The sequence below is a fragment of the Hesperophylax consimilis genome, chromosome 29 (genome assembly GCF_061612785.1).
Source record: "Hesperophylax consimilis isolate HC1 chromosome 29, BYU_Hcon_1.0, whole genome shotgun sequence".
NCBI lineage: Eukaryota > Metazoa > Arthropoda > Insecta > Trichoptera > Limnephilidae > Hesperophylax > Hesperophylax consimilis.
Genome location: NC_142864.1, coordinates 20,317,517 through 20,342,278, shown reverse-complemented (window position 1 = coordinate 20,342,278; position 24,762 = coordinate 20,317,517). Strand labels below are relative to the sequence as shown.

Genomic DNA, 24,762 nt, shown 5'->3' with positions numbered 1-24,762 from the left:
ATTAGGGATTTTTTTTAATATATACATTTCAAGGCATTTCACGTGACGTAAAGAATTCACTTTTGTTATAGTTTTATTTATATTTTGGAGACGGTAGGTCTATATTCCTATGGCATCTCTAATAGAGGATTGTTGGGACGCTTAAAAATGTGTAAAATGAAAGCAAATCGGAAAGAGGAGATTTAAAAACTACTTGGCCATTAAGATCTGGGCACTAAACATAACTAAAGTCATCACATCACGTTTTATTTTTGTTAATGATGGTCACTACTGATATTATCTTTCGCTCTATTATAATAAAAGTAATTATTAATTATCATATTTATAATATTATTACTTCTCACCGTTTTGTAAATATTGTTCTTTAAAAAAAACAGCACGCCCAATCTTACTTGCACAAACTCTAATTTGCACAAGTAAGCATGTCCGTTGACTGAAAACGGTATGCCGTGCCATCCGCAAATTTACACCAAGTGACGGACTGCAAAACTGTTTAATGAGCAAATGGTTTGCATACACTTCAAATAATGGAAACTTTTGCATAAACTGTTTGCTGATGTAAGTCTTTGTCGTATGGACGCCGAACGGTGTATCGTGTGATGAAAACTATGCTTTTTATTGTTGTTTTTATAAATGATTTTCTTAATTTAGTAATTCAACGTTTAAGAAAACATGTTTTTTTGTACAGAACTTTGAATGTATTTAATGTTTTATCGACATCTTTGTACAGAACCTTTTGTCATCTAATCTGGTTTTCGTGAAGGGCATTTCGATGTCCTCAATATCATTCATTACGATTCACAGCTTTAGTCAAAACTCTATACCAAATCAACACATCATCGTGTACGGTTCCAGGGTAGATTTAGTTATTCAATATCCACGGTATCAATATATCATTAACAATAATTGCATGTCACAATATGCAAGCATGAGCAAATACTACAAATATAATATATAACTGTGACATTTTATCGTAAATTGGCGACAGAAAGTATTACAGCATAACACAAGCTCTAGAAGGATATACAAGTAGAAGATTCAAGTACATACAAAATATAATACACAAGTATAAGTATACTCAGGTTAAATTAATATTTGATTCAAGAAGAAACTAATACTAATAAATCTAAACGAAACATGAAACAGAACAAGACACAGAAAAATAAAAAGATGACGGTCTAAACTGGGAATCGAACACAGGATCTCGGTCACACCGGGATAACGTCTTTAATCACTCGACCTTGAGACCTAATTATTATTCATAATTAACAATGTAATCTTGCAACTAATTTTTATCATAGGTTATTATTAGTATTATCTTCTTCTTCAATGAAATTTTTCTTTGATGGGTATAACTTTCAAAGGTTATTAAAGCACATTTTTTTCAATAAAAAATATAATTATTATTGATTGTAAAGATTAATTAAATAGATCCCCCACATCTGTGTATCTATTACTAATCTAGGTACAAGTGAGTTTTTGAAATGCCCAGTCCTGGTGTTGTTACATTTAAACAGGATTTTGAAACTAGTATATATATTATCAATACGAAAGACCGCTCTCCTTTGCACAGAATCAACTAGGTTTATCGAGTATTGTTAGGCTCCAGCCCAGAGGTGGCTCCCAAATTCAATTGTTTTGCGTATTAGAGATTTGTACATGGTTAGCAGCTGTTCACTATTGAATCTGCTTGCCCTACATAATATATGCAAGACGAGCAGTTTGTTGGAAGGCAATATACCGACACGGTGGAGTACTTTGAAGGTGGAATTATTCCAACACTTCAGAAACAATAATCTCGATCATACGAACTGAGGTATTCTATTATGTCGCCTGGCACCAATGTACCCGTAACTTCTATTGGTTTCATCTGTTCAGTATTCTCAAGGTAGCTACATAGAAACTTACGAAAACTTTCATAGATGGCGTTAACTGTACACAAAACATAATGGCGGCTTTGTGACAGCTGTCACTGTGACATATGGACATTGTACGCTTGACATACATTCGCTCAGGTAACTAAGTACGTACCCAATATTGTGTACATCACAAATTATACGAGATTTCCTACACTTTGTACTTTGAAATTTAATGACAGTTTGAAAAAAGGATGTTAGTTATTATGTCAATTGTAAAAACAAAATGTTTTTTTTGAGATATTTCGACATAATTTTTCGTAAAAATAATAATATGACGCTGTCGCGATGAAAGAATTTTTGTTGGTTTGGTCACAATTTTTTGTTTGTCGTTTTTTTCTTGGTACCTAATCTTATTTTTCTCATTTTAAATACATACATAATAGGTTTTAAGTAGAATTCTACAAGATGTGAAGAAATATGTAAATATTTTAAGCTTTCAATAAATTGTCTAGTAAAAAGTTTTAGTTTACCTTTGTATCTTGAAATGATTTATTTAAAATATCAACGGTATTAATATACCATCTACCATAATCACATGTCACAGAATAACAATTAATTGCGGAATTTGATCATAAAATGACGACAGAAAGTATAAAATTAATACTAGAAGGAGATACAAGTACATGCAAAATATTATCAACAAGTACAAGTAGCAAATAATTATAAGCAATATAATATTCAACAGCTGTGACGTACTAGATATACGCAATTATACGTTAAAACACTACTAAACTACATTTTAGACAAAAAAAAAAAATTTCAACATACAAAACATACAAAATAACACTAACAGACCAGTTAGACAAGCGTACAAAGAAAACATAATAACTCCGACGGTAAATTCAAGCTTTGGACAAAGACACTACCAATACCATGCTATAAAAGCTTTCAACAGTGTAAAACTTGAAATTAAAATTGAGGAAAGTAAAAATAAATTCACACACAAAATTACAAAATGGATTAAAGAACAAAAAAGACAATATTACCAAAATTTCATAGCATGAAATAAAAATAAAACCTACACGTAACACACAAAACCAATATAAACACACATCACTCACAAACACCCAAGATTATTTTAAATGTATTATTATTATGTATTTTTAATTTTAAATGTATTATTTTCTCTATGTATTATGTAGATTATATTTTCATATTATAAAATGAAGGCCTCAGCACGGGCAAGCCACCCAGTGAGGCCTACATTACTGGAAAACTTAAAATGTAAAAATTTTGTACCAAATAAAATAAAATAAAAAAATAATTAGTCATCCGAAAAACTTGTTATCCTTTATGCTTTGCATAAAACCTTGTATTATAAACGTTAGTTTATCATTAAAAAAAATAATAAGTACAAGTAGACTTAGTTATATTAGTAATGCTTTAGAAGATATGATAGTATAGCCTTCTTGTACCTAGCTTCTGTGCAGTTAAACAGATCCGCTACATCTGCGTACCTATTACTAACTTCATTTAATCTAGCTACAAGCGAGTGTTTGAAATGCTCAGTCTTGGAATCGTTACAATTAAATAAGGTTTTAGAACGAGTGGCTCCTATGGGTATATGAAATTCAATGGGTTAATTAAATCAAGGCTCTCTACACTACCATATTAAATATTGAATTGATATTTCTTATAACTGACTAACCATCACACCGCTTCCCCGCTGGGATAGACAGAGAGCCTTGACCATCACAAATCTCTTTCTTGTCACACTCTCCTTGCTTCATTCACATACATACATTGTGTTATACTTGACTGTCCAGATACGGGCGGCCCGTTTGATAGATTCCCCTGTTTTAACCCCTCCAGCGCTTGAGGGTCATATTCTATTATATTTTATAAAAAAAAATTTTAATTTTTTTCAATGCCTAATTTTTTGACGTTAGAAAAAGAAATAATAATTCTTTCCAGTTTGACTCAAATATTTATACTGTAATCCATTAATAAAATTCTGAAAATAACAAAAAATGAATAATTCATATTTCGCGCCCCTATCGTAACTTTAAATTAGCGTTTTTGACACCATTTTTCACGTTTGATATAAATTTTTTATTATTTAGTATACACCTAAGAATAAGATAATTTAAGGAAATATAATTTTATCTATTTATTTTTCGGAATAACTTTATTGAGTAAAACCTCAAATTGTAATATTATTATTGAAGACAATATTAGCGATTTCTAAACGAAAATCTGAAACAGAAAAATCAGAAAAGGGGTCACATCTAGGACTCGAACCCAGGACCCTTGTGTCCCGGAAAGACAAGGGTCCTGGGTTCGAGTCCTAGATGTGACCGTATCCTTTTCTGATTTTTCTGTTTCAGATTTTCGTTTAGGAATTGCTAATATTGTCTTCAATAATAATTTTATCTAGTTTCTAAAACAGTATGTTATTACGGTAAAAATAAGATGTATATAGCGCATTTGAAATACATAGAAAACATTGCAAACTGTACAAAAGTGATGTAGTACTGAAGGGTTACCAAACGGATTGCAATCTTTAGAGCACAGGCGTCAGGTGAGGATTCTGTCCTTGTTCTCCCGGTATTCAATGGAAGGTGCTCCTAGGAACATGCGTTATTGAGCCCTTCGGCACCGGTGCACAGTCTAAAAACACGCCAAACGCGCGCCCAACATTTGTACACGCTTGGCATTTGTCACATTAAAACGGGTCGTTTCTTGAGTCCTCCAGTTCAGCTGCGGAACAATTTTCCGGCCTCTGTGTTTCCTCCCTCCTACAACATCTCGAACAAGACCCACTTTCACTCCTTCTTCTCCTCTTCACACGGTATCTTAAAAATGACATAGGTTGTTATGGAAAATATTTTGCTCCGGGTCTCCCGTGTGGAGATGTAAAATTTAACATAATTTTTTTTTCTTCTGCCATTCTGACTTTCCACACGTATCTACTAAAATAGGTATATCATTAATGTAATCTTGTCATGTCTTTATAAAAACGTCTCTTTCTTAATCTCCTTCATTACGCTTACATTAGGATTGCATTCTTTCAGAATCTCAACGTTTTTAACACGGTCTAAATTTCTAATCGAATCTCGGTTTAAGGGTCCGTAATAATCGTCAAAAAAGAAGAAGAAGATGGTTTGAAAGAGAAATATGTAAATACGAATGTTATAGGGAGCGCTAATATTAAAAAAAAAAAACGATAATAATTAAGCGAAAATTGTGAAAATATTTACTAAAACCCCCCACTCGTTTAAAAGAGAGCAAAAATCTCTCGACAAATGCCTAAGTTGCATTTAAAGATATACTTTGAATTTTTTCATACCTATAACATGTTAAATAACAAAATGTCTTTTTAATAATTTTCGGACCATACTCTACGGTTTTTTTCTATAGAAGGAATTTTATACATTTATCATTACTCATTACGGCTCTACAAATGTACAGATATTATGTTAAAAATAACACAATTTTTGAGGAACTTAAAAAGTGTTAAAGAAACATATATATTTATAAATCGGTAGAAATTCGGAATGCGAGGGCTTTAAACAAGTGCTATAAAAGTAGTTATGATTACGTTTATATTCAAGTCTACATTTAAAGTTTCAGCCGACTTTACATAGCTTAGTACCACGAACAAGTAATCGCAAATAAAACTTTGAAACCTTTTCCCCCCGCCTTTGTGCGAGACAGGTTAATTTGGTTTTTACACTTTGCAAAGAAATAATATCGTTTCTCCGTTCTGAACCGCTTTCACCTCGTGTACTCTTGGTACTGCCAAAAGTATTATTTTGCGTTATTTATTTGCTTAGGTTAAAGAATTGCAGTTGTAGAAGAAAGTGAAAGGTACAAACTACTTTAAAATGTAAAGGTAACTAGAAATTTCTTTAGCAGAGTGGTATATACTCTCGGTATCACCATTCCGAATCGAATTATCTTTGACCATGTTTGGTGACCAGGTCTGAATAGCCAGGTAATTTTTCAATCTTCATCTACCCCTCTCCGCTCCCTTCAGCCTCACACATACCCCATTTTGGGACGCCACAGTTCCACTGGCTTCGGGCAGTTGGTTGTTTGACTATTGTGCGGTTACTATATTTATGTTGACTTATAGCTATTATACTGGTAGTTCTGTGAACAGTAGGTAATTATAAAGATGGAAAATGGCCACCAGGTGAAAAGTCAAATGAAAAAGAGTTAAAACAGGACTTGGCTACGCTAATATAATTTACAAGATGTCGTGGAATACAAAAGGGTTCTGAATGGAATAAACTGTTAACAATAAAAATGAGTCAAATGTACAAATATTTAAATTTGCGCAAGGTTATAAAAACATCTATCACTGCAAAATATGTTGCCAAATCACTATTTTGATTAATCTTTATAACGAATTGGTGTACATTATGAATACCAAAACATATGTTTTTAGATAAATTGAAGGTTTTCCTATCGTTTCGCTTGAGTACAATACAAATAAAAAACGAAATTACTCAATAAAAAATATGAATGTTACTAAAAACTATATTTTTCAATAGAAATGTATGAACGCATAAAGGAAACAACTATAAAAATTACAGTATTATAGCTAAGATTATCTGTGACAGTTTCACTTGATTAACTTTTTTGCTTTCTTATAAAATTATTTACAAAATAAATAAAAACCAGTTTTAAGCTTGAAATCGAACGTTTCTAGACTCCGTTTGTCAAGCGATTTTAATGCCTATTACCTACAATATAAGGTATACCAAGAATATACACATTTTTGGCTTGTAGCTTCCTCTTGAATGTGATTTTCTGAAGATATTTTTTATGAATATGATTTTTCGAAGATATATTTTTATGAATGTGATTTTCTGAAGATATTTTGCTGAGGTGAGTATTCGTCCTTCACTCATTTTTAAATACAGTTGTTTGAATTTCTCTTTTGTTTTCGACAATGAATGAATGCAAGTCTTGGAAACGGATATTTACTCTCTTCCATCCGATCGAGCTGAAACTCAACAGTTAAACTCGTTGTCGATAACAATGCATTTCATCAACATTGATTGGTGGCAATCACGTACACACACGTGGACATGTACGCATTTCTCTGAAATCGGACGACATCTCACGACGTTAATATACGGAATAAATATCAGTCCTACACGATCGGCATCTGGCAAGGTCGATAACGCGCTTGATTCCCCTCCCTGGGAAGGAAGGTCCAATCCTTAGACAAACCAAAGAAATGTCTGTAGTGTAGATCGTATTATAGTAAAAAAAACTTTCTGTGTGTAATTCCAAGTGTCCGAAGCCAATTAATCTAAATGATCGAATTAATTGAGGGAGGGGGAGAGGAAGATTAGGTACTACCCTGCTATTGAGATCTGGTCACTTAAGTAATTTCATGCAACATTTCAATAATTGTCTCTTGTCAATAATTGTAAATGGTGGTCCCGTGGTCTCACCATTAAGGCCCACTGTAATGTATATTTAGGGCCTGCAATACAATGAATGACTCCTTTCATCTCAAAATCAAAGGTCAATCACCTTTGCTTCTAGACACAAAATGAAAACCTAACCTCTCCACATTACGCAACAAAAACTCTTTCACGACAAGCTGCATAATTCAATTTCTTGATTTGAACTTTAATCTCTTAGTATAGAGCCCTTCGCTTTGTGCATTTGGTCCATCGAAAGTTCGTAAATCTCCTTTGTGACGCGTGTTTTGGTTTTTACCGTCGCGGCGTGTTTGGCGCCTTTGTTTGTATGCTGGGCTGTATTATGTGTTTATGAAAGGGATAGGTATATTGCTACACTCAGCTTCGTTCATGTCTGAGTCATCCAATTTATGTATTTTTCCCTCAGAACTTATTTCATCTTTTGGGATGCGGTGTGGAGGACCTTTTTAAAGGAAAGGCTGGTTAAGAAGTTCTGTAAAGGTAAAAGGTATAAAGGTTGGTTAGGAATCTAGGGATTACGGATCCTCCCACTGCGGCGCAAGGCGATGGGTCGAGAGGTCTCCCCAATCCAGCCTCTACCGATCTGACCCGCCACGCAGCTGGTGGGCAGGCGCTTCCTGAACACACCTCACCCGATGAACCCGGGCACCCCTGCTAAAACACCAAACGTAGCGAACTACTTGGGGTGACCAGTAGCAGAGGTGTTGGTTATCAAAACCGCCTCCCGAATTGTAAATGTAATGTAACAAGATTCCTGTTTTCTGGAATCAATTCTTTGCCAGCTTGAAAATATAATATAAAAAACATTTTCTGGTGCAGAAATTTCTCTAGATAATGGGAAAATACGTAGAGTACAGTGCCTTCTGTACGAAGTTTAATGCGATAAATGTGTCACTGACTTAGTACTTTTTGGTTCTAGACCATTTAGCACGCTCTCTGTCTCTCTTACATTTACCTATAATTGTTTATCGCTATCCTATTTGAATTTCGTAATAGTGTGAAAAACAGTTTTGTATGGAAAAATAACCCCAAATTAGGCTTAATTTTGGATCACGAAACACACCAACAAGGTACTTCGTAATTCTATGGAAAATGTTAAAATATAATCTTACAAAAGTAATCTGTTTATTCGTGGCCCGAACTCTCCGCAGAGCAATATACTTAAATTTTAAGGCAAGTGTCTTGAACTTCCTTCAAATGGTATCCAGTTTATTTTGCTCCCGCAAACGAGAGACTTTAGTTGCGGCAAACTATTTCTTAAGAGGAAGCTACAAGCTAAAAATGTGTATATTCTTGCTATAACTTATATTGTAGGTAATAAACATTAAATTCGCTTGACAAACGGAGTCTAGAAACGTTCGATTTCAAGCACAAAACTGGTTTTAATTTATTATATAAATAATTTTATAAGAAAGCAAAAAAGTTAACTAGTGAAACTGTCACAGATAATCTTAGCCATAATATAGCCATTAAAAGTTGTTTCATTGATGCGTTCATACTTTTTTATTGAAAAAAAAATTATTTTAGTAGTTTACATTTATATTTTTTATTGAATAATTTATTTTTTTCTGTGTATTCTACTTAAGCGAAACGATAGCAAAACCTTCAATTTATTTATTTTTTTGCGCAACTAAAGTCTCTCGTCTGCTGGGGCTCTAATTGTGACAAATCACAATGCTAATGCTTTTTACCGACGTGGATTTTTGTTTACTCACCAAAATGATGCATTTTGTTTTGGCGTTGGATTTGTCAGAACTTTTAGCGTTAAACAATTATTTCGGTCAACTGTACTGATATTGCCTAATACAGTCCATAGTGTATGCATAATGGAGTTTCTCTCCATTTCAGTAATAGAGAATAGAGACATAGCAGGCAGCAGTAGTTTTGGTTGAACAATAAATTATTTAACGACTTCGTAAATAGCTTTGTTCGTCCTAATTTATTCCCGTGTATATCCGGATAGAATACGGACACGGAGTGTTTATATTAAATAGTAGGATCGCTGTGCTCTGTATATTGAAATGCAAAAACATCATTAGCCGCTGTGTACCATTTATCAATTGCTTTGTGAAACCCAAAGTACTTTTAAATAGTAAGAGCTGGACAGGAGCGCTTTCAGATATTAAAACTCTTTTGTAACCGTGTCGTGTCCTGAGTTCTGGGTCTAAATTCGTTATTAGGTTTTCTATATTCGTTTGTATTGAATAGAAACCTGGATACTAAACTAAGCATGATGACTCAGAAGCAATGACCACCATGTTCGATGGCATTATAAGAAGCAAGTTGCAGTAGAAGTGTATGGACCTCGTACCAAGCTAAATGCATAAATATGCTGGAGCAATTCGAGAAAAAATCCTCATTATATCAATGGACATCTCCTACTTACCAGCCCCACAACATATCCCAATTGGGGGGATGCCATAGTCTCACAGGCTACAGACGGTTGGGAGCGGTTGAGACTCTTGTGCGGTTTCACATAGTTCAAAAAAAGGATATATAAAGTACAGTAAATTTAATCACTCTATCTTGCATCAAATAGGATAGTTATGACTCACAATACTTGGTTTAACTCTTGATCAGCCAAGATGCCAAACAAGACGTCTGTAACCAAGTGGGTCTTCCGACGACCCCATGCATTTTTCTGTCTTATGGGCTTTTAAACTAAAGATCTCTCAATTATGCAGTCACTTATTAATGGTAACTTATATATTTGCGCAGGAATACGTTAAATACTAAAATGTTGTCAAGTATTTAAGCTTAATATAAGGAGGGTAGTAATTTTGAGTACTACCTACTCCCCCACTTGGCTACGGGATAGTTTACCATTTCGGACCGTGTATATTTGTAAATACATCGATTTAAGAATTTTTCCTCCTTATGTATAGCGAAAAAAATTGGCGTTTTTCGTTTCTCAATTTCTGGTATAATTGGCTTTGCGCCCTAATTTTTTAATTGGATTTTAGCTAATAGTTTAGGCGGTACCAATTTTTATGAATGTGATTTTCGTGTTCAATCTCGGCAGATATTTATCAATGTTTAATATTTATGTAATTTTTTTCATTGAATACAATGTTACATGTTTCGTAGACAGTGTACGAATTGTCATTTTAAGTGAAACACGCCCTTAGACCAAAATGTTCTTTCAAATCATACTAGCAATAACTTCTAAAGTATTGAAAAAAACTCAAATATGTTCCACTTCCAGTTTTAATTCGCTTCTTCTTCCAGTTAAATACGCGATACAATGAATATGGATATTACTGAGACCAGCTTCTTTTCTAGCTGAGATCTGGGATGGCTTTAGCAAGTGTAACAACTTATATACCGTGAATTATTTCTGTCTTACTCTAACACCGATGGAGATGTTAGCATTTTACTAAGATCACATTTTTCGCTATGTTTATACCTAAGTTTTCGACCTTCGCAGACTTCCTGATCTTTGGCACATCCAAAAAACCCCAAAACATTTTTTTTCCAATTTTGACCCTGAATCACTAAGTTTTCAAGTACATTAAATTACCTAGAATTTTAAATCAGTCTTCAACAGTTTTTGTGCACTTACTAGTATTAGAGATACAGTTATTCAAAATTAACCAAATGTTTTAATATCTTGCCATTTTGAGCGGTTTTAGCGGTTTTTGACTCGGAAAGCTGTCAAATACTTACCTGGGGTTCAGAAAGTTTGGCTTCAAAAGCGCCCCCCCCATCTTCCAATTATCGATTTATGTCTAATTTTTCACCGAATCACTTGGGGTGACCCATGGCAGAAGTGTTATCCAATAAATAGTTCCCGGGGCGGAGGAAGCTGAAGAAATTGGAGAGGGGGATAGGAGAGGAAGAAGAGCAAGATTGGGAAGTACAAGCAACCTTACGATTCTGAATGGTGAGTGATACTGGGAGTATTTAACAATCTGGAACGAGGTGCAAATGTAAATGCACGTTTCTACCAATAATCGCCTCATTACTTTCGTGTTGTTCAATTCCCTTAACCCTAATTAACACGTGTATGCTTCTCCGGGAATAGTTCATAATAATAATTATGCTAAGTATCCAGTTTTGTGAAATATCTCCTCGGAGGCTCTTTACAAACTTAGTAAACAACTACTTAAAGTTAGTCAAGTAAAGTTAGACCACTAATCCCTACAAGAGTGTGATCTATAACAACGTGATTTGTCACCATGTCACCAGTATTAACATAATTTCGACTCCCAAGCCCCTGTCACGCCAGTAAAATACGCAAACGATAAGCTTTGGCATCGGTTAATTTGCACAGCGTTCAATGGCTGTAATTTCAAAGTTTCAAGATTATTCTTCTAATTACAGTACAATCTTCTCATTCTGACTCTCTTAGGACGGGTTGTTTCAGAGAATTTGAACAATTATGTGAAAGTTCTGTTATTATTTCAGTTCTGTCAATAACTATCTTATAATGATATAATAGCAAAACTTAGGACATTCACAGAACCCGAAAATGAACGTTGAAATTTGATGAATTGTTCAAATTCTATGAAACATCCCATCCTTAACATCTTAATCAACAGTTTTAAGGCTATTTAAAGAGGAATTAAATACATCCACTGTTTCAGAAATGTCAACAGCACCAGCACCATTCCTCGTGTCTTGTTTTGTTGTGCTAGAACATCTGTTCTACCGTGTGGTATCTTGAACAAGTTGAGTTCACGACTACAGCTGAAATTTTTAGGCACGTATAATTTATATCATTCCAAGAGGAATAGGCTCTCAATAGAGTTATAAATTATATTAAACTAAGAATTGCAAGTTTTGCATAAATTCTGGTTTGTACGCTAAATCTATTTGTTGCCTCATATAAGTCCACATGGTGCATGAATCTCGGACAAATGTTATTTTCATTATGAGCAATGGAGCTTTGAAATATCATTTGGAATCAGGCCGCTAACAATAGCGCTCCTTATCTAGATGGCGATAAGGTTTAAATTCCCAGGTGTTAACCAGCCGGCTGTTTTTTATTCAAGAAAAAAACATCACCAAAAATTGTGTTTGATTTTATTTTACATATAAGTTAAGACACATATTTAAATTTTTTACGATCATTTTCCAAAGAATTTAATTTGCCAAATTTTTACAATAAAACCATAACCAAAAAGAAGGGGTTCGTATGTAGGAGATTTTGAACTTTAAAGCAGTTTTTATGTGCCTGATACTTTATTTTTCTTAGCTTTATATATTTTTATGTATATTTTTTTGTATTATAAAATGGATACCTCAGCACGGGTAAGCCACCCAGTGAGGCCAACATTACTGGATTGTACTATGAAATGTAAAATATTGTGCCAAAATAAAAAAAAAACAAACATCTAAAATATTTCTTAACGATAAATTCAAAAACACACGATTTTGCAAAACTTCATAATGCTTCGCCTTACTGTCATAAATAAAACCATACACTATGCTTTAAATTTGTGTTGCTTTTGTATGTTTGAATTGAAAACATTTATGAAAACAAATTAAAACATTTAAAAAAAAAACGGTAATGAAACTAAGTAATTAATTTTTTTAATGCATTCCGACACCTGTTTTATTTGAACTATTGAACATGATTAAATTGTTAAAAAACATGTTTGTGTTTCTTGTTGCTTACAGATTCTGAATGTGGTGCATTTCAGCCGATGGATATAACTGCGCTCCGATGAGGAAGTACTAAGGTAATTTTTATTTTGCTTATATTCATGTTTTTCCACGAATTCTTCGAGGTTGCGATTTTTTGCTGTGCGTAAAACAGACGATGAGTTGGCAAATTTTTATTTATAATGTTTTTTGTATGCTGCTTGCATAGCAGCCACCTCCAGACTGAACCCCCGAGGCAATTAATCAATTCATTCATTCACTATCACTGAGATATTCGACATTGGGAATACACAGGATGCCAATAATAAAAGTGTATTATCACCACGAATATGAGAATATGAGTCTAGAAACGGTCGATTTTAGCGTGTTTTAGTTATTTTGTGAATAGTTTTACAAGAAAGAAAACACAGTAATTTAAGGCCAGATTTGCCAGAGTTTTGGATTACGAAACACGCCCATATCGCGTGTCTATGATTACAACACATTGTAAAACATCGGCTTCATCTTACTCCATTCATTCCTGTTTCTTCTTCTGCTCTCCTCGCTTCCAAATTCCTCGGATTGATCCTCGCTTTATTATCCTTTCACCCTGTCAAATCTCATTAAGTCATGAATCCGCTCTTCCATCTCGAGAGCACGGGACTTAGGAGTCATCTATCACCCAATCTATTCCTGTTCTCCTGATTGGCATGTGTCGATCCTAACATAATATATTCTGATTGTCACTGTAATTCATCTTCTGCCTTTTTATTATTTATTTATAAGCATATTTAAATTGTAGATCTGGTGTGTAGGTACTTTTATAGGACTAAAAAGCAGATTCTGTTTTGATTATAAACCAAATAGCGTTTGTATATCTAGTGGGACCTTGGGTTCACTTTAATAATATCGTATAAATCACTTAAATTACTCTTTGATTATTATCTAAGGTTCTTACACTAAAAAACGCTTTACTGTTCGTTGGTTCGCCCTCGTCTTGAATATGCTAGTGTCATTTGCTCCCACAGACATAGGAATTAGTCTATGTTTGCTCCCCTTTCTATGCTATGCTGCCCACAATAATTATTTCGAATCTGAACAACATAGCACAGGAGGAATTGCTTGGATGTTAGGATCTGAAAGAGGCTAGTACTCACGATGATGTTCAACAAAATTAAACCTTTCTTTAGAAAAACGCTTTGATCTAAATTGCATTTTCTAAATTATCATCAACAGAATTATTCAGTTGTATGATTGAGGTGATTTTCCAACTAAAACAGCGACACAGAATATATAAATAGAGTGTCTGCGGTGGGCTTATGGCGCTTTTGATTTTTATACAAATCTACTGTTTTATTCCGAGATTGACGACACTTTGCACATTTGGAAAGTTACTAAATATATCTGATTCCAAAAAAAATGTGCACAGTCCGGGCAACACCGGGACTTTAGCTAGTCTAATTATATATCTCCTATTTATCTTTCTTCTATTTATATATAGAAGAGTGTCTGGAGCGGGCAGCGGTTTTTTCAAAATGAGGATGTTAACGGTCTCATTGAGATTTCGAAAAACCACCCTCATCCCAATTTCCCAATCCTTAGAGCATTGGAGGGGGACCCACCCTTTCCCGACGGCTGTGTGAGGAAACTGATTGTTTAACCTCCTTAGCCGCACACGTCAGGACTCTAATTTTTTTTTTGTAAAAAGAAGCTACATTTATTTTAAAACGATTCTAGACCCTCCAATGTCCCTGCATGCATGATTGTTAGTACGAAATAATGAATGCATACTTACATTAATAGTAACACAAAATAAGAACACATATGAAATGTGTTCGCCTGGTGGTTTGGCATCTAAAATTAAATAATAAATAAGGAGCACAAATTTTATAAGTCCTTAGAGCAGAATTTTGATACTTAACGTTCAAAATAAGAGGAAAATTACTATCTACACAAGATTTAGAAAAACACTTGGTAAAAACCGGGCAACGCCGAGGAATTCAGCTAGTGATCCAATAATATTGACTTGCCTTCTTTGTTAGGTACAACTCTTCCATTATTTTTACAATGATAAACTAATGTTTATAAGACAAGGTTTTTTTATGCATTAAAATAATAATAATATTTGACAAGTCAAAATATTTCACCAACAAATGTAGATATAATATGTCTCGATGCCATCTAGTGGGAAATTTAGCACTAACAAAGCCTTTCTTACAAAAATATAGTCTATCTTTTATGATATTTCAGTAGACTAATTATTGCTTATAATATTTTGGCAACTCTTCCAGTTTAACACCCCTTCCCGTAGACTCCGAAATAATAAATATTAATTACTAATTACTGTTCTTCAATCAGCACTGCTAATGCCAACTACCCACAGGTGTGAAGTTTCTTGCATCTCGTTATCTACCTACGATAATAACATTGCAGATTTAGTTTCTCAATACAGTTTTCAATCTGACTCACAGATTATAAGACCACTCGATTCTGAGTTTATTGTCGTTGCGCGACACCATTATAAATTATAAGAGAGCAAGTTGTTTGTGTTTGTACTCGCTAATGATTCAAAACACGTATCGGTTTGTTACGACAGCAAGTCTTGTGGCAAGTGCCCGCGCAGATAGCGCCCGGGGCCAGGCCGAATCCCGGTCGCCGCACTGACCACGTGACCACTGACGGACTCGTCCATGGAAATTTCTAATACGTTAATTTATTTGCGAAGGTGAACGCGATTTGCTGCAGGGGTTCGTAACGTTTTTACAAATATTAAATACGGTGTAAATTATACAAGGTGTTCGGAAGCTAGTGAATCGATTTTTTTTATTTGAATCATCAACGCCTTTCGGATTTTACATGATATATCTTATAGTATAAGACATTGCGTACGTAATAAAGAGCGTGTAAAATAGCAAAGCATTTGTTTTATTCCCACAAACAGTTCTCCAACTCGTCGTGGAAGGAGATTATAAATAAATAGTTCTTTGTGATAAATCAGGGATTTATTAATACTTCGCGTATTACAATGGTGACTCGATATTCGACCTAACTAGAAGCTGGCTAATTGAGATCTGAGAACAGTAAGTTTGTCTGGGAGCATTCTCACTGGCCCTGGCGACTACTGGCCACTGGCTGCCATCTTGCGGACTTCCACGCAAGCTCTATTCACTGCCCTCTATGACTGCATCTGTGAAGCTCTTACTTCCCAACAGCATTCTAAATAGAACTTAAGAAAATAAATTGTAAGTAACTAAGCAAAATGAGATCCTATTTTAAGTAATACAATATTGGAATGCCAAAAAATGTATATATTTATGTATAAAACATATTCGTAACTAACTTAAGCTGAAGATGAAGAAGTAAAGTAAATTTTAAGTTGAAAAGATTTCTAAATGAGAATTGTGTAAGTAAAAATAAAACAGCCCTTATAATCGTGTAGAACAGCAAAATATAGAAAATAGTCAATAGGAAAGTTTGTCTTTCCTTTAAAAAAGGCTACACAAATTTAAATACTAATTTCGGTTGTGCGTGTGTCCTGCGTAACTCTGGTTCAATGAATTCGGATTTTTATGAAGAATTCAGAAGAGCTCTAAAATACCTACTTTTGATAACATATTATATTTTTAACAGAAAATTATTTAAATTATCATTGTCAAAATTGGAACTGATTTGTCAAAAATTCAGACTATCCCTTGATTTTTCACGGGTATGTGCTAGTTATTTCCAATTTTAAAACTTTTAATATTATTTCTTAGATTGTGAAGGATGTGACGTTGCTAGCTGAAAATAGTTACGTTGGACTAGATATTTTATCAGATTTCTACTATATGGTTAGATAACCAGGAAAAGCAAAAGGTAAAATCCATTTTAAACGTTTTTCCATTCATTTCAAAATTCATTATCGTGTAAATATCTAAAATTCTAAATTCCTACCTTAGCCCTGTGCTTATGTGTATATCCCTGTCCGTTTCCCTTTGTGTTTCTTCGTGCTTGTTCTTCTTAACCTCCCTTTTTCTATTGGTATACTGTTTTGTATGTGAAACTTATTATTATGATATTTTTGTACTGTTTCGTATGTGAAATTTGTAAATTTGATATCAAAATATATGTAAAATTGTACCTATTAACTCCCACCTATGTAATGTAAGTTCCTCTCGTCCTATAATGAGTTTTGTTACTCATGGGGATTGCTCTAGCAAGAAATAAATAAAAAGTTTTAATATTTCCCCATTTGTCTATTTGTAAAACCTAGAATATTGATAAGGTTAATAGTTTTTTTTCATTGCCAATAAATGTAAAGCCGCATTCACAAAGGAGTAAAAAAACCCGCCGTCGTCGTAGCCAATGACAGCCACTAAAAGGTCTCCATTGTCTCTGCGGTCAACAATAGAGACCTTTTCAATGGCTCCTCATTGAATTTAAAAAGAGCACGTCTGCTCCTTTTTACTATATTGTAAATGAGGCTTAATTCCCTTCTGCCTTTTATAAAAGCACTACGTGACAAATCACGGGATATTATAATTGTAGGTTTTGAGAAGCTGAAAGTATTTATAAAATAGTTGCCTCAGGACTATTCATTATACTATAATTATTAATTTAATACGAGCACAAATTTACTTTTCAAATGAACACTGTTAGTAAACTAGTGGTTCAGAGTTCACGGAGAAAACTTAGTGATATTAAATATTGTTTACTTAAAGGCCCGGAGTGAGCGTTCAAAGATGGTTTGAAAGGGAGATATGTAAATATGAATGTTGGATTCTATTAAAAGCCCGGAGTGAGCGTTCAAAGATGGTTTGAAAGGGAGATATGTAAATATGAATGTTGGATTCTATTAAAAGCCCGGAGTGAGCGTTCAAAGATGGTTTGAAAGGGAGATATGTAAATATGAATGTTGGATTCTATTAAAAGCCCGGAGTGAGCGTTCAAAGATGGTTTGAAAGGGAGATATGTAAATATGAATGTTGGATTCTATTAAAAGCCCGGAGTGAGCGTTCAAAGATGGTTTGAAAGGGAGATATGTAAATATGAATGTTGGATTCTATTAAAAGCCCGGAGTGAGCGTTCAAAGATGGTTTGAAAGGGAGATATGTAAATATGAATGTTGGATTCTATTAAAAAACGATAATAATTAAGCGAAAATGGTGAAAATATTTAATAAAACACGACTCGTTTGAAATAGAGCAAAAATCCCACAACAAATGCTTTAGTTGCATTTAAAGATACACCGTGATGTTTTTCATTTCTATAACATATGAAATAACATAACATAACATAACATGTTTTTAATAATTTTCGGAGTTTATCGAGGGAATTTCACATAATTAACGTTTCGACATAACATATGTAGGTATATAAATATTATCTTAGATTTGGAACATAAGAACTTGAAGAGTTAACGAGAAACTTGGTATAAATCGGTAAAAATTGCGAATGCGAGGGCTCTCCTTCAAATTGTTCGTAATCCTGTTAAAAACGGGACTGCATGAATTGATAGGTTTTCCGTAAAACTTTTGGTAAAACATAATTGTTTGTTCATATATCATAATATTTTCGCATTTCGTAATTATATATTATCAAGGCTCGGTGCAGGTTGTCATGTGACATAATATATGTCATTATATATTATGTCACGTCTGATGTAACGTCTGATGAGCGTCTGATGAGCGTCTGATGAGTGTCTGATGAGCATGGACCCTTGTCAATCACCAGGGCTATTAGGGGGCTAAGGCAAGAAGACATAATGTGTAAAAGCATTGAAGAACCTTGATCATGTTGTCATGTCTGAAGGTGTTTGGAGAGTCCGCCAGCGGTGAGCAGGACGACAGGTCGCCGCGAAATCCGTTTGAGTTAGCTCCGGGTAGAGATTCGTGGGGTGGAGTGCGCGAAGCCATCCTCAATTAATCAGCATCCATTGAACGTTTAAAGGGACAATGATGCTTCATCTTTGCGTCACCTCGACAGCATGCTTGGTAATCCAGTATAGTCTCCACCCTTCAAAACCACTCACAAATAAAACCATTTTTTAATCCAAATAACTGATTGTGTATTTTAATCTCTTCAAACAACAACACTCGAACAAAGAACAGGCCGATCTCACACAGGAGTCAAAACATTTATTTTATATTTGGTTAGTCTACACGGAAAAGCTGTATCCTTCAACATTTCAATCTCACCGAACCACCACACTCGAACTTTAAGAACCGGCTGATCTCGCGCAGGAGTCAAAACGTCTGTTTTGTGTTTTGTAAATTTACACTGAAATTCTCCGAAGGATCGGTTCATGGTATCCGCGTGATCTTTTTTTAATAATTTCAATTTCCATCTTTTCTCGCCTAACGCCACGCGCACCGCGGAATCGTCCCCAATCTACCTACCCGCGTTATTTTTGCTCGCCCGTCCAACCGATCGCAGGGCAGCCACCCGAAAAACTCTCAACAAAACAATCATCAGGCACTACCGTGGCAATCTAAACTTGCACAATTCTTTGACGTTACAATTATCAAGGCTCGGTGCAGGTTGGCATGTGACATATGTGTCATTATACATATATTATCAAGGCTCGGTGCAGGTTGTCATGTGACACATGTGTCATTATATATTATCAAGGCTCGGTGCAGGTTGTCATAGGAATGGACTAAATGTTTAACAGGAAACGGCCTACAATCCCGTTACTAACCGGATTCCGTATAATTTGAGGATATTTTTAGTAAATCAGCAATACTGATAAAAAAGCTTAATTCATTTTTTCTGTTGTTGTTCGCCCACCACAAATTGCCCACCAATGCATATGAAACCAAAGCTGTTATACAACTTCACAATTTGATTTCATCTCTCGTCCTCACTTTCGTTTGTGCAAATATCAAATGTGATATTATTATATCATTCGCATGTCCCATCATCTCTGTGAGAAAAAAACATGACAGCAGTGTTACTCTTTCTTCTCCTGTGATATTATGGTAATACGAGAAGAATTGTTGAAATAAACCCACCATTGTGATTGATGTTTTACGGTGGTCATTATTTTATTTTATTTATTAGCGTTATAAACAGTCTTTATACATGCATATATGACAGTGATCAGAGTAGTTATGTCATCGACCAATAAAATAACGACAAAACTAACGATAACAGAAAAATACATAACAACATACCTAATACAAACAATTCTGATAAAGTACATCAATTATCAAAAATTTATTAATCAATTGAAATATTAAAAAAAAAATTCAATGAAATATTAAGTTTTTTGGTTAAATAAGATGCAGTATCGCTTTTTTACGGATGCTGTGAATTTAGCTAGGTTCGTGTTAAACACATCGATGTTTGGGCATAATCTATTAAATGTGATACAGCTTCTTCTTATAAATACATTTTCAAGGTAATTTATATTGCTTTTAGGAATATAAAACGTATCCAGAGATCGAGTAACTCTTTTTGGACATTTGAAATGAATATTTTGTAGTAAGTATGGGTTATCAATATGGTTATGAAGTATCTTATAGAGCATTTATTTATTTATTTATTTATTTACGGACAAATAGTCCATTAACAACATATTAATTACACGAATAAGTTTTATAAACAGAGATGACAGTGAAAGGAGAGCATATATAAATGAGGAGCGAAGACAATAACAATGACAATAATAATATAAAAGTAAGAATGGGAGATAATAATAAGTCAAAGCATGAAGATGGTTCAAAGGGCATTAGAAATTAGACATTGCGTATTGACTGTCGAAAGTCATTTAGGCATATACCACAAAATTCAATGCTTTGACTTGACAGTGAGTTGACAAGTCTCGACATTCTGGACAAAGGAGAATGGTATCCATAATTGGTAGAATGTTGATTGACGAACAGCAATTCATTATTTCGGAGTCTACGGGAAGGGATGTTGAATTGGATAAGTTGCAACAAAGCATTAATAGGTCTCTGATATCACGGCGTTGTTCAAGAGATTTAAGGTTTATGGGGACATAGTATTCATCATTTCGCACGCGATAAGAGACATATTTGATTAACTTTTTCTGAACTCTTTCTAGATTTGCTCTATAAGTAGAACAATGAGGGTTCCACACTGTTGAAGCGTACTCCAGGTGGCTTCTGACGTAAGATATGTAAAGAATCTTAAAAGTTTGTGGATTTTTGAAAACTGAACTTACTCTAAAGTATAAATCCCAACATTTTCAAAGCCTTCGACGTGATATGCTCGACGTGAGATTTAAAAATAAGCTTACTGTCTAATAGAACTCCAAGATCTCTTATTATACGATTCGTCAAACAATATTGAATAAATAAATATAAATAATTAATTCTTATGTAAACATTTTGATGTTCAATAACTTATTTATTATTGTGTTTAATTCGTAGCGCTCATTTCATTAAAAATAATTAAAAAATTATATTTATAATGTTTCCATTGAGTTCTGCGGGTATTTTAGTTTTTTTCGGTATTCAAAAGTGATATTTGTCTCCACACCATCCAGCCACCATAGATTCATCATTCAGAATTGAAACGTCTAGCCAGGTACTTCCTCTCGCTTTCTCCTTCCCCTTCCCAATGTCTTCAGCCTTACAACATACCCCAATTATTGGGAATGCCATAGTCTCACTGGCTCCGGACTTCAAAAAAAGATTAATTGTTTTCCGTCTCAAACCACGCGCTCTAGTAAATTTATCAGAAACGTATTAAAAAGTTTTTTTTTCTCGTATACTAGGATTGCTTCTGTTTAAAATCCACTTCAAAATTGCACTTGATTCATGGAATCCAGCCTGTATCTGCTTCTGTCGAATAATGGTTACCATACAATATGTTAAGGCGACACAATACCCTGATAACGGGGATTTGCCCCGACGCTCACATTTTAATTATTTCTGATGAGCTTATTACTAAAATCTTAAATGTTTCTAGAGGGATTCGAAGGGATGCAAGTTATTTATATTTAAGATTAATAAAAACAGGACCTTACAATTAAATATATTATGTAAAACGATAAGTACATTTTATTAAATGTAAAATGTTGTAAGATAAGCGGCAAGTACCAGATTTTATTTTTCTAGACGATGAATTAGTAACTTCCCGACGACTCCCTCACAAAAGATTAGAGATTTTATTAATGTATTCATAAGAATTAATTAAAATAAAAACACTCGCGAAAATCCAATTTCTGGCCAGATACACGAAAAACGACCGCCAGTACTTCAAAACTCTCTATTGTGCGTAGTATATTTGTGTGCGGGTTGACAAGGAGTTACTACGTATTGATTCAGACGCCGCGAAAGTTCCGGCCTGTAAGGTTGTGTCACCCGGCCGGTCGCTCCGGTCATTTCTTTTACGTATTTTTTTATTTAATCAAACGATACTTTGAAATCTATTAGTGAAATTTTCTGTTTTTTATAATTTAACTTCTTCCTCAAGTGAGTAAAGGTTTTTTATATAAATAATACATATAAATATAAATAATAACCAATACAAAAGAATACATTGTTAAATGCGTAAATGTGTAGGCACTTGAGAAAAAAGGTGACACTAAAGTATTGTCGTTATGTTATTATATATCATTTCTAGCCCAAGTAGACTTTTTTACTATTAATCTTTTTTTCACGCGACGCGGCTGTCTGTCCGGTTGTCACAACCAGCGGCACAGAATGTTATAGAGTGCCCCTTCACTAGAATCGTTTTCCTAGTTTTATTTATTTACGCCCTACTGGGCTTTTACATTAATTTCTAATTATACAGTCATGTTAGTTGTAACAATGGAATATCTAATAAATTATGGTAAAACAAAAGGAGTTTTTTTACTAAGGAGTGGTATTCTCTTATATTTCAATAAAGTGTTTGTGAAGAGTTCGTTTCATTACTAATACTCCAGGGCAATTACCGATTCGCGATCGTAATTATTCCGGTAGTCCCAATTTTTTTATATGTTTTATAAACTGGTCCCCTGATGTAAAATCTGAGTTTCCGACCTTGGCACACCTGTGCTCGCGCCGCCATTTTGAAAAAAACCGGCCGAAATCGCTCCAAAATCTAGTTTTTCCAAAATATCTCATTCCCAATGCAAATTTCGGCTAAATTAGCTAAACAATTAAAGTAGAACATAAAATTACTTACTACTTTTATGTAAACAATTTTCTTCAATCTCTAATAGGTACCGAGGTAGAAAGTCGTAAAGGTGCGTATATTTTTGAAAAAAACAAGTTTTTTGCGCGACTAGCTTTTGTTTTTTGTAAATATCTCGTTTCCAGTACAATTTTGTGAAAAAATTATTGATACTAATTTTGTAGAAAATAAAATTTCATAAAATAAATAGGTATTTAATTTATGTGTTTTAACTCTAATATGTATCCAAGCTCTTATCCACCAAAACCAGTTAAATTACCCAACAACAAATTTTTGAAATTCGAAAGTTTTTTTCCATAAAACAAAAACTCTACATCGAAAGTTTTTCTCCATACAGACAATTAGACATATGTCACCTATAAAGTACCTAAAGTCATTCGAATATTAAAAAGAGTCATTAATCTTTTAAGTTTAGATTGTTAGATCATTTGTTGTAGATAGAATTGTGCAATTATCTCCCCAAGTTACTGCACTTAATTACGTTGAAATGATTTTCAAATTTAAGGTAAAATTGAACCAATTTATAATAAATCTCTTGGCTAATATATACTTACGTTTCAGTTAAATATGGGAAAACAGAAGACAAAAGGAGTTTTATCCCGAACAAAATTACGGCACCAAGGAAAATGTTTAACGGAATGGAGAAGGTACTACTTAAATACACACATAAAAATAGATCTTTGGGATACGTTTTTTACAGAACATAATTGTACAATGTCAGCTTAAATAATTTTATATATGTAGATATATACATATATACGCAGTCGATAAACTTCTGAGCATATTGAATTTGGAATATAAGAAGTAAATTAATTTTGATTTCCGGTGACATATTTTTATTTTTACCGAAATGCATTTTTTACACCAAATAAGCTCAGGAATTGTTGGTGAAAGTTTGTCGGGCATGTCTTAATACATCTCTAAATAATTAGGGAATAGAGACAGTATAAATAATTAACAATATTTCTCATTTTAGGAAAAATTCCGCAAGACTTCATCCAGATAATATTGCAAATAATAAAGAAAATACGAGTATTGTGTTAAACACTATACCGACACTCAACATGGTAATTTTTTCACAATTTCTGTAAATATAAAGTAAATAATATTAATTTTATATGATTAAATAAGCGCTCTAAAAAATTAACAAAAACTGACATTATTTTTCAGCACGGACCAGAGATGAATGAACCTGAAAAGTTTTCACTATTTGCTGGCTCTAGTTCTTATGACACTAACGTGCATGCCGTTTCCAGCCCCTTATAGCTAGGTCTGACGCAGGCATGACGATTGTTGTCAACTGATATGTTCTCACAACAATAATTGTTGAAGAAAAATAAAATTAAGGAATGAAATTTAAAACACTTTACCTCTGTTTCAATTTTTGGCCTGGTTTTGGTGGATTAGAGCTTGGATACGTATTAGAATTAAAACACATAAATTATATACCTATTTATTTTATGAAATTTTATTTTCTACAAAATTAGTATCAATAATTTTTACACAAAATTGTACTGGAAACGAGATATTTACAAAAAATCAAAGCTAGTCGCGCAAAAAACTTGTTTTTTTCAAAAATATACGCACCTTTACGACTTTCTACCTCGGTACCTATTAGAGATTGAAGAAAATTGTTTTCACAAAAGTTGTAGGTAATTTTATGTTTTACTTTAATTATCTAGCTAATTTAGCCAAAATTTGCATTGAGAATGAGATATTTTGGA

General features: G+C 33.7%; 1 protein-coding gene and 1 long non-coding RNA gene across 5 annotated transcripts in view; both read left to right on the top strand.

Moving 5' to 3' along the window:
- The window catches only part of siz (Brefeldin-resistant Arf-GEF family protein schizo), a 318,679-nt gene that overhangs the window by 121,129 nt on the left and 172,788 nt on the right, over window positions 1–24,762 (top strand). For 3 of the 4 annotated variants that reach the window (XM_089649225.1, XM_089649228.1, XM_089649227.1), the window contains exon 2: window positions 12,947–13,008. The exons of the other annotated variant lie outside the window; for it this stretch is intronic. The gene's annotated coding sequence lies outside the window, so the exon portion shown is untranslated. The remainder of the gene's footprint in view (window positions 1–12,946; window positions 13,009–24,762) is intronic. 4 annotated transcript variants of the gene reach the window in all.
- Window positions 21,805–24,071, top strand: LOC149409967 (uncharacterized). Its single transcript, XR_016305100.1, has 3 exons — window positions 21,805–22,332; window positions 23,600–23,685; window positions 24,015–24,071. It is a non-coding gene; the product is annotated as an uncharacterized LOC149409967 (long non-coding RNA).